Source organism: Chlorocebus sabaeus, chromosome 23, assembly GCF_047675955.1.
Source record: "Chlorocebus sabaeus isolate Y175 chromosome 23, mChlSab1.0.hap1, whole genome shotgun sequence".
NCBI lineage: Eukaryota > Metazoa > Chordata > Mammalia > Primates > Cercopithecidae > Chlorocebus > Chlorocebus sabaeus.
The window spans coordinates 42,064,159-42,077,232 of NC_132926.1; the positions used below are offsets into that span (position 1 = coordinate 42,064,159).

Below are 13,074 nucleotides of genomic sequence, written 5' to 3' on the forward strand. Positions count from 1 at the left end.
TTTGGGGAAGGGGGCACCCTGCTCAGGGTTGAGCCCAGCCTGGGTTGCTGGCCAGCTCTGCGGATGAACCAGGCCCTGTGAGCATTCAGACCCTAGCCCACTCTTCTTCCTTTCTGGAAGGACCCAGAATGGAGGAGAAAACCAAGCAGGCTTTCGGAAATTCATGAGCTAAAAATGTCAGGAATTTCCTGGGAAACGCAGTTCCTTACGGGATTCATTAAAGCAGGTTCGCTTGCCCCTTTTACTCTTCCTCCCAGAAACTTCTGTCAAGGAGAGACCCACTCCCAAAAGTAAAACATTAAATGGTCGCTGGTTTTTATGCAGACAGCTAGGTTGCTGACCATTAATTAACCAGTGAGTCTTCGGACGGTGATAGCTAAAAGGGATCTTCTCTGGTGTTAGAAAGGGGCTCAGGAGTAGAGGAGGGGCTCAGAGATTAACTGATTTCTCTTTTACTAGACCTGATGTATAACCTAGGGCCTATTTCCAGATAGTATTGAGTGCTCATACTCTCTCAATGCAGTCTACAGCGCTGGCACTGTGGGAAAGCTAAGGCCTATCTCCAGGGGACCCCCTGCCAATGCTCCCACACTCTCCCCCATCACCTTCTACAGGCAGCTGAGAGGATATAGATCACACAGCTCTGCCCCTGGCTTTCTCAAGCACAGATCGTTACCTCTATCCTGAGAAAAGTATACCTATTCCATTTGCGGGTTCTATTCCCATTGAGCATCTCCTTCTTCCCCCAAAAGTAAGAAGACTTCCCTCCCTCACTCTTAGCCGGAGGGACAACTGGGAATATGGTTGCCCAGCTTCCTAGAAAAGAGTGGACTAACGATCAAGAAACCAAGAGCAGCCTAGAGAATAAGCCTTGATTCCTGAACCCTCAAAGCCCCCTTACCATATCCCTTCACCTCCTGAACAAACTTGCCTGCTAAGTATTCATTCACAGCTTCCTTTGTCTCTTAGCAAGAGCCCCATTCTATTCAGCATTAGCTGCTTCAGCCCTGGGCTGAAGTTTGCGACTTCCCCCTGAAAAGAAACAAGAAGCACCTGGCCACCAAAGAGCAAACAGGCACAGTCCTGTGCACCCGTCTCAGAACCACCCACCTATGGTGGTTGGTCCCTGAAATGGCTCTCTGAAGGGAAGGCCCCACACCAAGAGATAAAAAACCTAGTCTCTGGGCCCCATTAAGAACTTCCCCTTATTTGGGGGGCAACCTCTAGTACCCTGTAGTACTCTTTCCGTGCTGATTTTTTCTGCACTCCCTCCCCTGTCCCAAAGTCTATTGGGAAAGGGACACAGGAACTTTTGAAGCACTTTCAACTGCACAGAAATACATGTGTGAAGAAGCAGTAGCTCCTCCAGACTCAAACAGTAGCAATCAGGACCCTGGATAGACCCCAGCCCTCTCCAGGGACAAAAAGGCTGAGTAGCAGGCTCTCCACAGAGAATGGTGTGGGGCATTACGCTTCACTTGTAAACTGAGGCTAAGATCTGGTATAATCCGATCTAGAAGGGCTGCTGCTCTTCCTCAAGAGTTTACCTCGAGTCAAACCAAGCCCCTGCTCCCTAATGAGAATTCAAGGCAGCAAAAAGGCCAACGAGAATACGATGAGGGCCCCACCCACCCCCCCGCCAGTCCCTGCCTTTCCTCTGTGCTGACTGCTGCCCCCAGGACGGAAGACTAAGACTCGAAACTGCCCGCCTTCCTATCCCAACTTCCAGTCTAAATTTTCTTGCCCTCCGTCCTAGACGTCTATATACAGGGATTCCGAAGTGATTTGAGTTTGCAAGTGCCCTGTTTTTCTGATAAAGTGACTACCACCAAGAACTGACTTCTTAGTTCCCCAGCGCAGAGGCAACTGATGAAGTTTCTAGACAGAACACAAGTTGAATATCATTTGTACACTTAAACTGGGAATTTTAAGCTCAAATCAGCAAATGACTGGGACCTAGATCTCTCCACATAAATACGTATTTATTTTATTCTATTCATTATATATATATAAAACTTTTGCCCTTATATGCCAGCTTCTCTCCCACTTTATAAGAGTATCTAAAAAGCAAACAAGATAAACAATGCCATTTCCAAAATCATTCAGTGATAAATAGGATTTTTAGCATATTTTCACTACTGAAACGAGAGTTAATTTCAGAATAAGCCTGTAAGTGTGGGCTTTTTCTCAGACTAAGGAGGTGAAAGGCAGCTTTCCTTGGGCTATAGTGTACAGTAGCCTTAAAAGGCAATCTGGGAGAAATGAACATAAACTTCCCCAAAAGTCTTAAAACAAAAAGTTTAAATAAAACTTCATAGTTATATTTGCATTTTAACACTGAAAAGTCATTAGAAAATAAGTGGATTTTAAGACTTCTAACCATTCGTTAATTATCTAAACAATATACTAACTTCGTGAATGAAAAGTCTGTTCTAGTATCCAGATGTTTGAATTTGTTACTGTAAAACAAATAGTTGTAAAACTAAATGTATAATTTCATTACAATGTAGGAAAGACAAAAGGAAAACGAAATATACAGCAAATTAATATGCAGCAAAAATCCATGTTAATGAAAAACTTGTGAAAAAGTAAACATTTCCTTTCTCCTCAAAATATGCTTACATTTTAAAGACAATGTCTCTAGATTTCTTGAGCCCTTTTATTATTAATACAACAGACACATTTTAAAGAGAATAGAGACTGCTTTATTTTTAATCCCACTGTGTCTATGTATTTAACAAACTCTTACCAACAAAAAATTATGCGCAAAGAAATAGACATTAGACAGAACAAAAAGGAAAAAAAGCTTTAATTTTCTTCAGCCTGAACTACAAGTGATTCTGAAATAATCTAATTCAGCTTTGGTTTTATAAAGTAAAAATCAACACACATTTGTAAAATAGACTTGGAAAGAGGTTGTCTACCTCTGGGTAGTAAACCCTTTTGATTATACAGCTCCTAATAGAAACAATATGTTGATTAATATTTTACAAAATCACAAATTTCCAAAATAATGAACATTAGAGCTTGTGTTTTCAAGTGATACTTAGGTTAAATACCAATCTTAAACCAGACAACTATCTTCAATACCTAAATCATTAAAACTAACTGGAATGTTGTACTGTAAATGTTCAAAGTGGAGGAATTAGCCATTTCTTCTCATGACTATCTACCAAAAAAACTGAGAAACTCTCAAATAAATCTTAACATTTAACAACAACAACGACTAATAGTAACAGCATTTCCCAGATCGTTCTTTAAAAGCGTATCCCTTTTCTATAGTTCACTTAATCTTGAAAATCATGCCTCTTCAATGCTATTTTAATGTTTAGGAATAAAGATATGAAGTAAACATTTAAAATATGAAGAGAACAATCCACTTGATAAAAATCCTCGCATTTCCAAAATGTTTTCATTTTAAGCATTTGCAGAAGAGTTAAATAAACGTAGCAGACATTCTAAATTCGATAAAAGATTCAGAGAACCCGACATTTTACGTACTCCAAAGGTCCAAACAGAACCGATGTAAATGTCAATAGCTGTCTCCCTTCCGGCTGATACTTAAATGGTTTTACTAGTACTCAAAGCAATGAAATCAGCAACTCTCTCTCCACACTCTAGTCAACACTTCAATTTCCAAAGCCGCAATTCGCAAACGTCAGTTGGGCGGGGGCGGTGGGAGATCTTGAAGTAATCCAAAAATTTCCTTTCCCCTTTGACAGTCCACCAAAAGATGTCAAACCAAATCCAGCCTATTGTAAAGCTCTGGGACCTCCCTTCCAAGGACACCGAACACAAACATAGACACCGCTGCGAAAAGCTGTCCAAAAGCGCCTGGCCGGCCAGAAATGTAAGGAGCCCAGACCAAAACGAATTAGAACCCTCAACAGAGGGTCCCGCCGACACCGCGGAAAGGAAGGTGGCATTTATTCCGGGGGAAACAGCTACGAACCAGAGTTACCCCAGCCAGTCTCTTGGGCCTCTCCAACCCAAGTTCAGGTTTATGGCAGATACACTGGTTGGGTGCCTTCCCCTACAAACATCACAGCCCGCCTCCGGGTCCCACCGCCGCTCACAGAGAAGACCCCTCAGCTTCACATCCGTTCCTTTTGCCTTCGGACAAAGGCAGAGGAGCTGTGGAGCTGACCCAGCGCTGTGGGGCAGTAAAAATGCCTTGTTCGGGCCACCCATCTTTGGGCCTGGCTTCATCTGCGATGTCAGCACCAAAGGGTTTTTTTGTTGTTGTTGTTTTGTTTTGTTTTCTGGTTTTGTTTTGTTTTTACAACGCATCCTGGGCGGGTGTATGCATTTGGTGGTGGTGGGGTGGGGGCAGCCGAACAGAGGAGGGGTTGGCAGTGAAGCCTGGGTTATAGAACTCTCCTTCCTCTCCCTCATTCCACTGTTGCCGTGCAGGGAGTGTCAGCCACGTCTAGCGCACAGTCCCAGGCCCCAGGGCGAAGGCGGCCAGGGGAAATGGGGCTCAGGGATTGCTAAGGAAACCCATCACTGGTGGTCTCCAGCGCCTGCGGAGGTAGGATCGTCTCTTTTCTTAAGGGGCGTGTTATTTTGTTCTCTTTTGGAAGTAGGAGGGGGTTCATTCGTTTCTCGCTGCGGGGGGTGGGGGAGAACGTTGCTGCACCGCCTGGGTCTCCAAGAGGGAGGGTGCGGGGATGTCTGCAATGGTACTATAATTATTCCTGTGCTGAGAGGGCAAGTAGAGGGGACGGGGCGGGCGGCACCTCGAGCTGTGGCAGTGGCAGCAGGGAAGGTCGCGAGGGGCTTACCCGGGCGGGCGGGCGCTGTCCTGCCGCAGGTGAGGGAGGGCGCAGGCTGGCGGGAGGGAGGGCGCGCGCGAGGCAGGCGCGAGGAAGGGGGAGGGGAGGAGGGCGCGCGCGCGCACACCTGTCCTGGACAGCGGCGCTAGCCGAGCTGCGCCTCACTTGGGCTGTGCGGGCTTAGAAGGAAGGAGGGCGGGCTGGCAGGCGGGGGCGGGACGCCGAGGGGAGGAGGAGGAGGCGGCTCGGATGGCTGGCTCGGCTCTCGCTCGCTCTCCCTCCCGCGGGCAAGTCCGGCTCACACCCTGCTTCTCCCGCTCACTCACAGCCCCCTTGGCTCTCCCTCCTCCTCCTCCTTCCCCTGCGGGATCCGCTCGCCGCCGCCGCCGCCGCCGACGGCAAGTCGTGGCAGCCAGACGTCGGCGCGTAACCCGGCGCTCCGTGCGTGACTCCAGGCGACGTCAGCGCGCGCTCCGCGTTCCCCACCCCTCCTCCCAACTCCGTGGCTCGCGCCCTTCGCTCTCGCGTCCCTCGGTTTTAGCTGCCGCCGCGGCGGCCGCCGAGCGCGCTCTTTCCGCCCCCCTCGCGCGTGAGCGCGCCCTCTCGGCTGCGGGCGCGTCAACATTCCGCCGCCCAGGCCTTGAGGCGCGTCTGAGGAGGGGGCTGTCTGTGGCCTCTCCGCCCACACTTCCTCCACCCACCGCCCGCAGCGCCCCAGAGGACCTATTACTCTTTGAGCTTCTGAAGGCCGAAGCCAGGCTCAGGCGGGGATAGAACCCTGAAGGGCCTGCGCCAGCTCCAACTTAGGGCCCTGTGCATCGTTGCGTCTGCCGCTACCGCCCGATCACGCCGCACCCCCGCCCCAACTCGGCCGGTGTCTCTGAGGAGGCAATAGGCCTTTCATCTCCTGGGAAGGTCTCACCTTGGCCCTCAGACACCCGCCGAGAGGGGTTGTAAGGAGAGAATTAACATAGAGAAGAGGGGCTAGACCACTTTTCAGGCTCTGGCCCCGGGAATCCTTGACAGGAAGCGTGGGGTTGATGCCCAGCCTCCCACGCAGTGTAATATATTGAAGCCGGGCCCGTTGGAGGGAATGCGACTTCCTTGGGCCGAGGGGGAAAGGGTAAAAGTTAATTTTCATAAGTTGCTATGCAAGGGCTAAATGTGAAATTATAAAATGTCCTTTAAGACAGTCTTCTTGAAATCGTATCAAGTTAGACAAGATTTTTGGTGCACGGTAACGCTTTCCCTCGCTTTCTATGCTGTCACGTTTCCATCCTGCAACAGTGAGTACGTAGATGGAACGTGCATCAGCTAATAACTGCAGCAAAATAAAAACTGCCTTTATCATCTTTATCAATATTTAAATAGACCTCCGAGAAGTCCAACTGTGATTTAGGAAAACTTAATCATTGCCTCAACCTATTTAACTGTGTTTTGTTTTGAAGTTACTTTGCAGATACACCCTTTATTAGGCAATGGTAGACTTTTAAACTCACTTGTTAGAGGACCTTTTCTAGAAGCATATCTAGTTGAGCCTGCGAGGCAAGTAGGACTAAGGTATAATTAATCCCATTTTACAGATGAAAACTGAGTCATCAAAATGTAAGTCAGTTGTTCAGCGTTGTGAGGAGTCTATCACTGTTAGAGGGAAAACTCTAAGGTATATTATTGCCTGCTTTATTCAGTAAACCAGAAATCTCTCCATTGTTTTCTTCCAAGGATCTTTTGCTGCCCCCTTTTAGTATTGTAGGCAGTGCCTGATGGCTGAGAAGAATCGCAGAGGACTAGAAAAGGTTTGAGTCTGAAATTTTCTGCCACAGAGAATTAGAGCTCAGAAATAAGTTATTGCGAAACCCCTGTTAACGACCACAACAACAACATCATGCTTATTAATTCCTAGCTGGAGGTGAGAAAATGAGACTGGCTTAAGGGTGATGGGTCATTTCTTTTGAATTGCTTCTTTATATTCACCTCATCTTTAGATGGCAGCACTACTATATAAATATCCTTGGAAGTACAGTCTTCTGCAACTTAATATCCTACAGGATATTCTGTCCTAAATGTTTCCAACTGTATTGTGGAGATTAAAGCTGGTGATTTTATGATATAAAATCATAGCTGAGAATTAGAAAACTTGGAGGGTCTAGAGGAAAAATAGAAAGGCTATCAGAGACATTAATAAAATACATGGAGCTACGGAGGGAAAACGTTAGAAAGTTTCAAGAAAAAAGTTTTTTAGGTGTTTGAGGAGCAAGTAGCATCTCTTTAAACCTTGTCTTTTATTGAAACATAGGACAAGATAATCTTCCAAAGCAAACCATCCCTTCTCAGTACTGCATATTTATCAAGCATTTACAGGTTTGAAGTTACTATATAGTTGCCTGTACTCAACTGTAATTTTAAAATTCAGATGCAGTTTTTCCTAATTAACAGCATCAAGCTTATGAAAATTCCAAGTAAGACTTTATTGTTGACCCTTGTTGAAGAGAACTCTACTTGGCTTCTTTCCTGGCTTTCCTAAATTGTTCACATCCAAGATAAACTGCCATCATTCAGGCTTACAGAAGGGAGAAGACAAGCTGAACCAAATGTAAAATGGTAGCAATTTACAGGTAATTCTATATCTTAATTTCTCCCACATTTTTAGGTTAAGAAATTGTGATATACAGGGGTTATTTGGATCAAGTGTTTTCTAAGTAGAACTTTGTCATAATTAATTTTGTGTATTTATAGTAGTTCTCACTGTGTCCCTTTATCCAAGCAACCCAATACAATTGAATTTATATGCATTTCAAAATAGACTCCATTTGATTTACCGTGTAAGTACAACCACCAAGGAATATAGAGGTATGACAATCAGGAGTGAGAAATAAAAGTATTTCTGGATAGAGGATGAAGTGTTAATAGTCTTTCTTCATGGCAGCTTCCATCATTCTCAGGTCAAACTTGGAGGAAGAGTCTCAAGCAAATTGGTAGTACTCAAACTCTGCAGTATTATGTTAAGATTTTTAAGCTCTCTGGTGCCAACAAATCATGCAGCCTGGGGGCCTTTGCTCCAAACTTCTGCCAACTCCATTTTGGCAGTAAAACGTTCTGTTGAACAAAGTTTGCACGTGTTTAGGGTGCGAAGTGGTTCGTCAGGCATTTATCTGGTTTTATTCCAGTTTAGGGACTTGAAGACAAGGGTCAGAAGTGTGAGACTTGTAGAGTTGATATGTACACTGAAACAGACTATAGTAGCAATCTTGAATTTTTGCTTTAAGCAAGGACAGCTTTTTCTTTGTTGATGTTGGAGTAGTTAAAGTGAATCCTTTAGTTTACTCCTTAAATGCTAACATGATATTGAATTGGTTTTCATAATCAGGTAAGCAGAACCCTCTCTGTTGAGGGGATAAAGCTGGGGAACATCATTTCTCATCCTCCTAACTATACCACCACCAAAATGTGTTTATCCAGATGAAACTCACTAAACAATAACTTGAGAGCAAAGGGACCAGTAATTATTTAAACTTGATCTCATTTGTCAAATTTTATGTAACTATGAGTCTCTGATCTTTTTTAGTATCAGTTGTCTGGCTTCATCTTTTTGACTCATCTCCTCCCATTCTGGAATCATTGGTTGACAGCACCTGAGCCAGATGTGTGTGCTAATTTGTTTTATTCCAAGGGGTCCTCTTCCTATATAAAATGTATACAATCTCAATTTCCATTATTTTTTTCAAGTAATTCTCACAGAAAATCCTTATAGAATCTGGGATAACAGTTTGAAAGTCGTTAAGTACTGTTGAAGCATATTTTTCTTTATCATTTAAGAGTAATGGCAAGAATAAAATACCAAAATAAAAGTAACAGATGTTGAAATGATACTGTTGTTGTACATTTACCATAATCAGCAAAATGTAAATTTGTAGGCTACAAGTATGACAATTTGAAAATGGTAGTTATTCTTGATACTTTTTCAGAGTGTGACCTAAATTCTTATTTGCACCTTTATTTTCTTTCCTTGTTTTTAAATGTAATTCAGATGTCAGAACTAACATGTGGATGAACTTAAGAGATGGAGAAGAAAGCTGAGTTTTTCCAAAGAGTGGATGTATCTGAACTGGATAGCACTATTGAACTTTGTTGCATGTTTTATGGTAGCTCTAAAACTCCTTTGCTTGCTTACTTTTAAATGCAACGTGTTGCTGTACATATATACAATCAGACACCAGTGCCTTCTGAGGCTAATCCAGGCCATTTTTATAACCTAATGCAGTAGCACTTTGCAATTAGATGAAGAAGGTCAGTGGGATTTCTTTCTGTGGTGATTAAAATGTGTCAGGGGAAGAAATCAAGACAATACTCCAAGTGAAAAATGTAAAGTCAGTTATTTCTTTAATATTTTGTGTTATAGTAATCATTTTTACCTTTTGAGCATACTTTTTTTGTCTACTTAAATACTCAAACAAAATACTCAAAATTAATTATTAAATGTAAATGTAACCACAATGAGATATCATCTCATCCAAGTTAAAATGGCTTTTATCAAAAAAGAAATAATGAATACTGGTGGAAGGATGTGGAGAATGGGGAACCCTCATACACTGTCGGTGGGAATGTAAATTAGTACAGCCACTATGGAAAACTGTATGGAAGTGCCTCTGAAAACAAAGTAGAATACCATATGATCCAGCAATTACATTAGTGGGTATATATTCAAAAGAAAGGAAATCAGCGTATCAAAGAGATAGCTGTACTTCCATGTTTATTGAAGTCCTATTGAAATAGTCAAAATATGGAATCAACCTAAGTGCCCATCAGTGGATGAATGGTTAAAGAAAATTGATTCATATGCAATGGAATATTATTCAGCCATAAAAAAAATGAAATCCTGGCTGGGTGCAGTGGTTCATGCATGTAATCCCAGCACCTACCTCATGAAGACAGGGAGTAGATTGGTGGTTACCAGAGGTTGAGAAGGGGAGAGGAGAAGAGGGATGAAGAGAGGTTGATTAATGTAAATATACAGTTTGATAGTGATAAATCAGTAGGGTGGCTATAGTTTATAACAATCTGTTGTATGTTTCAAAATAGCTAAAAGAGAATAGTTCAAATAACATAAGACAAAAATTTAAGATGATAGATATCCCAATTACACTGATTTGATCTTTACAAATTATATGAATGTATTAAATTATTAAATGTAGCCCCAAACTATGTACAAGTATTTTGTATCAATAAAAAATAAAATTTAAGATAAATGTAATGATTAGCTTATATTTCCTAGATAGGAAATATTTACTTAATAAGTATGTATATGATGAGTTTTTTTATATTACTATAAAAATAGACATCTTACATGAACATGTTACATTTGGTATTTAGATGGCTCTTTTTTTTTCCGGCCTTGAACTTCTGGAAAGTAGGTATGGCCTGCTATGTTAGGACTAGTTCTTGGAATCCTTTGTTGTTTTTCAGTCAGCCTTATTTTCTTGGGTCATGTTTTGAAAATATTTATCAAATGTCTATTTACCAGATATTGTTCTAGATGCTTGAACAAAATGAAATTTCTGCTGTCATAGAGTTTCCAGTCTATGTACGACAGATAATAAACAAATGTATAATACAATGTTAGATAGTAATACGTGCTAAAAAGAAGAAGAAAATAGGAAAGGGGAAGAGAGTTTCTGTGTGATTGTATGTGAAAGTGTCTATGCATGCTGCTTACCGAGTATTTTAAATAGAGTGATCAAGGAAGCCTCTCTGAAGAAGTAACATTTGAACAGAGATTTGAAATAGTCAGTCATGGGAACATACAGGGAGATGTTCCAGGGAGACATTGTGGAAATTTATGTCACAAAAAGTCACGCAAGTGTAAGCCAAGTAACATCCTGTATGACAACTATATATACATTTTTTTGTTTTTTCTTAAGTGAAAAAGAAACTTACTAGGTTTTCTGAGTATTCATTAGGTTTTCAGAAAAGTTTTTCATTTAATATCATTATTGCTGTATACTTCCCTTAATGATTATTCTATTATTTAATAAATAAGATTTATGGCGCTACAGATACAGCTTCACAATCCCTTATCTGTAATTCCAAAATACAAAAAAATTTCTTAATCCATTTAGTGGCAAAATCTGAACTGACATGAATCTATTTAAAATTATCCTTTATAGGCTAGGTGCGGTGGCTCATGCCTGTAATCCCAGCACTTTGGGAGGCCAAGGCAGGAGGATCTCTTGAGGCCAGGAGTTTGAGACCAGCCTGGCCAACATGGTGAAACCCCATCTCTCCTAAAAATACAAAAATTAGCTGGGTGTGGTGGCACATGCTTGTGGTCCCAGCTACTTGGGAGGCTGAGGCACGAGAATCACTTGAATCTGGGAGGCGGAGGTTGCAGCAAGCCGGGATCATGCCATTGCACTCCAGTCTGGGTGACAGAGCAAGACTCTGTCTCAAAAAAAAAAAAGTATTCCATTTAGTGTGACTACTGATACATTTCATTGTAGAAACGTTAGTGTGTTTGATGAAGGGTTGCTGCACATTAAGTAAAATACAGATAACACAATGTATTGTGCCCTAAAATATAAGAAAATTAAATCCAGAAACACATGTGTTCCCAAGGATTTTGGATAAGGGATTGTAGATCTGTGTCAGATTTCTTCTTGATTTTCTGATTAAATGTTATCGTTGTTAATCTTTAGATATATTGTTTTTAGAAGTATAATGCTATATAGTGCTCTTATTATATACTGACACTGCATAAGCACTCTTTATATATTAGCTAATAAAATGCTAACAACAACCTTATGAGTAAATTCTATTATTCCCATTTTATAAATGAGAACACTGAGATGCAGAGATTAAGACACCTGCTCAAATCACAGTTACTAAATAGCAGAGCTAGAACCCAGACAGTCTTCCTCCACAACTTGCACAATCTAAACTAACTCTGCCATTTCCTTCTCCTCCCCTTTCCCCCACCGCATGCCTGTAGTATTTATATTTAACTTTCTTTAAAGAAGTTTTGAGTATCAGCCCTTTCCAAGAGCATGATTTTTACGTCTACTTTGAAATACTAGACATCAACATTTTACATTTTATTTACAAATTGGTATCTTTCAATATTTTTTAAAATTTTATTTGTTCTTGCTCTAATTTCAGCCATTTCTGTTTCCAGTTGAAGTTGGAGATTTACTTATCCTCATTCTTGGTCTGATAAGTTTTCATGCTAACGTTAGCTTTCACCATCTTTTTCCTTTCCTCTGAATATCTTTGGATAATTATGAGGCACTTGCTTTACTGTTGTGGCTTTGTCAGATGTCAGATCACATCAGAAATTTGGATCTACCAGGATATACAAGGAACTCAAACATCTCAACAGCAAACAAACAATCCAGTTTAAAAATGGGCAAATTATCTGAACAGACATTTCTCAAAAGAAGACATATAAATGGCCAAGGAATATATGAAAAAATGCTCAACATCACTAAGCATCAGGGAAATGCAAATCAAAACCACAATGAAGTATCATTTCACCCCAGTTAGGATGAAGAGACAAAAAAGATGACAAATGCTGATGAGGATGCAGAGAAAAGGGAACTCTTCTATCCTGGCAGGAATGTAAACTAGTAGAGCTACCATGGAGAACAGTATGGAGGTTTCTCAAAAAACTAGAAATAGAACTACCATATGATCCAGCAATCCCACTACTGGGCATTTATCCAAAAGAAAGTATATCGAAGAGACAGCTGCACCCCCATATTTATTGCAGCACTATTCATAATAGCCAAAATATGGAATCAACCCATAAGTCCAACAACAGGTGAATGAATAAAGAAAATGTAGTGTTTATATACACAATGAAATACTATTCAGCCATAAAAAAGAATGATATCCTGTCATTTGCAGCAACATGGATGGAAATAGAGGACATTGTGTTAAGTGAAATAAGCCAGGAACAGAAAGTTAGACACTGCATGTTCTCACTCATATGTAGAAGCTAAAAAAAGTTCATCTCACAGAAGTAAAAAGTAGAACAGAGGATACTAGAGGCTGGGAAGGGTAGGGGGAAGGGAGAATAGGGAAAGATTTGTTAAAGGATGCAAAATTACAGCTAGATAGGAGGAATAAGTTCTAGTGTCCTACAGCACTGTAGGGTGACTATAGTTAACAGTAACACTTAGTTTCAAATAGCTAGAAGGAGGATATTGAATGTTGCCAACAGAAAGACAATTGTTTGAAATGATAAATATGTTAATTACACTAATCTGATCATTATACTTTGTATGTATAGAAACATCACTATATA

At 41.3% G+C, this 13,074-nt stretch overlaps 2 protein-coding genes across 4 annotated transcripts in view; one reads left to right on the forward strand and one right to left on the reverse strand.

Annotated features, from left to right (window-relative positions):
- PURA (purine rich element binding protein A) overlaps positions 1-5,171 on the reverse strand; it is an 11,564-nt gene extending 6,393 nt beyond the window's left edge. The window contains exons 1-2 of one of the 3 annotated variants that reach the window (XM_073010638.1): positions 4,785-5,171; positions 932-1,032 (exon numbers count right to left, since the gene is read on the reverse strand). The gene's annotated coding sequence lies outside the window, so the exon portion shown is untranslated. The other 2 variants (XM_008014658.3, XM_073010639.1) reach the window with 2 other exon arrangements.
- The window catches only part of NRG2 (neuregulin 2), a 260,716-nt gene continuing 252,075 nt past the window's right edge, over positions 4,434-13,074 (forward strand). The window contains exon 1 of the mRNA XM_073010636.1: positions 4,434-4,531. The gene's annotated coding sequence lies outside the window, so the exon portion shown is untranslated. The remainder of the gene's footprint in view (positions 4,532-13,074) is intronic.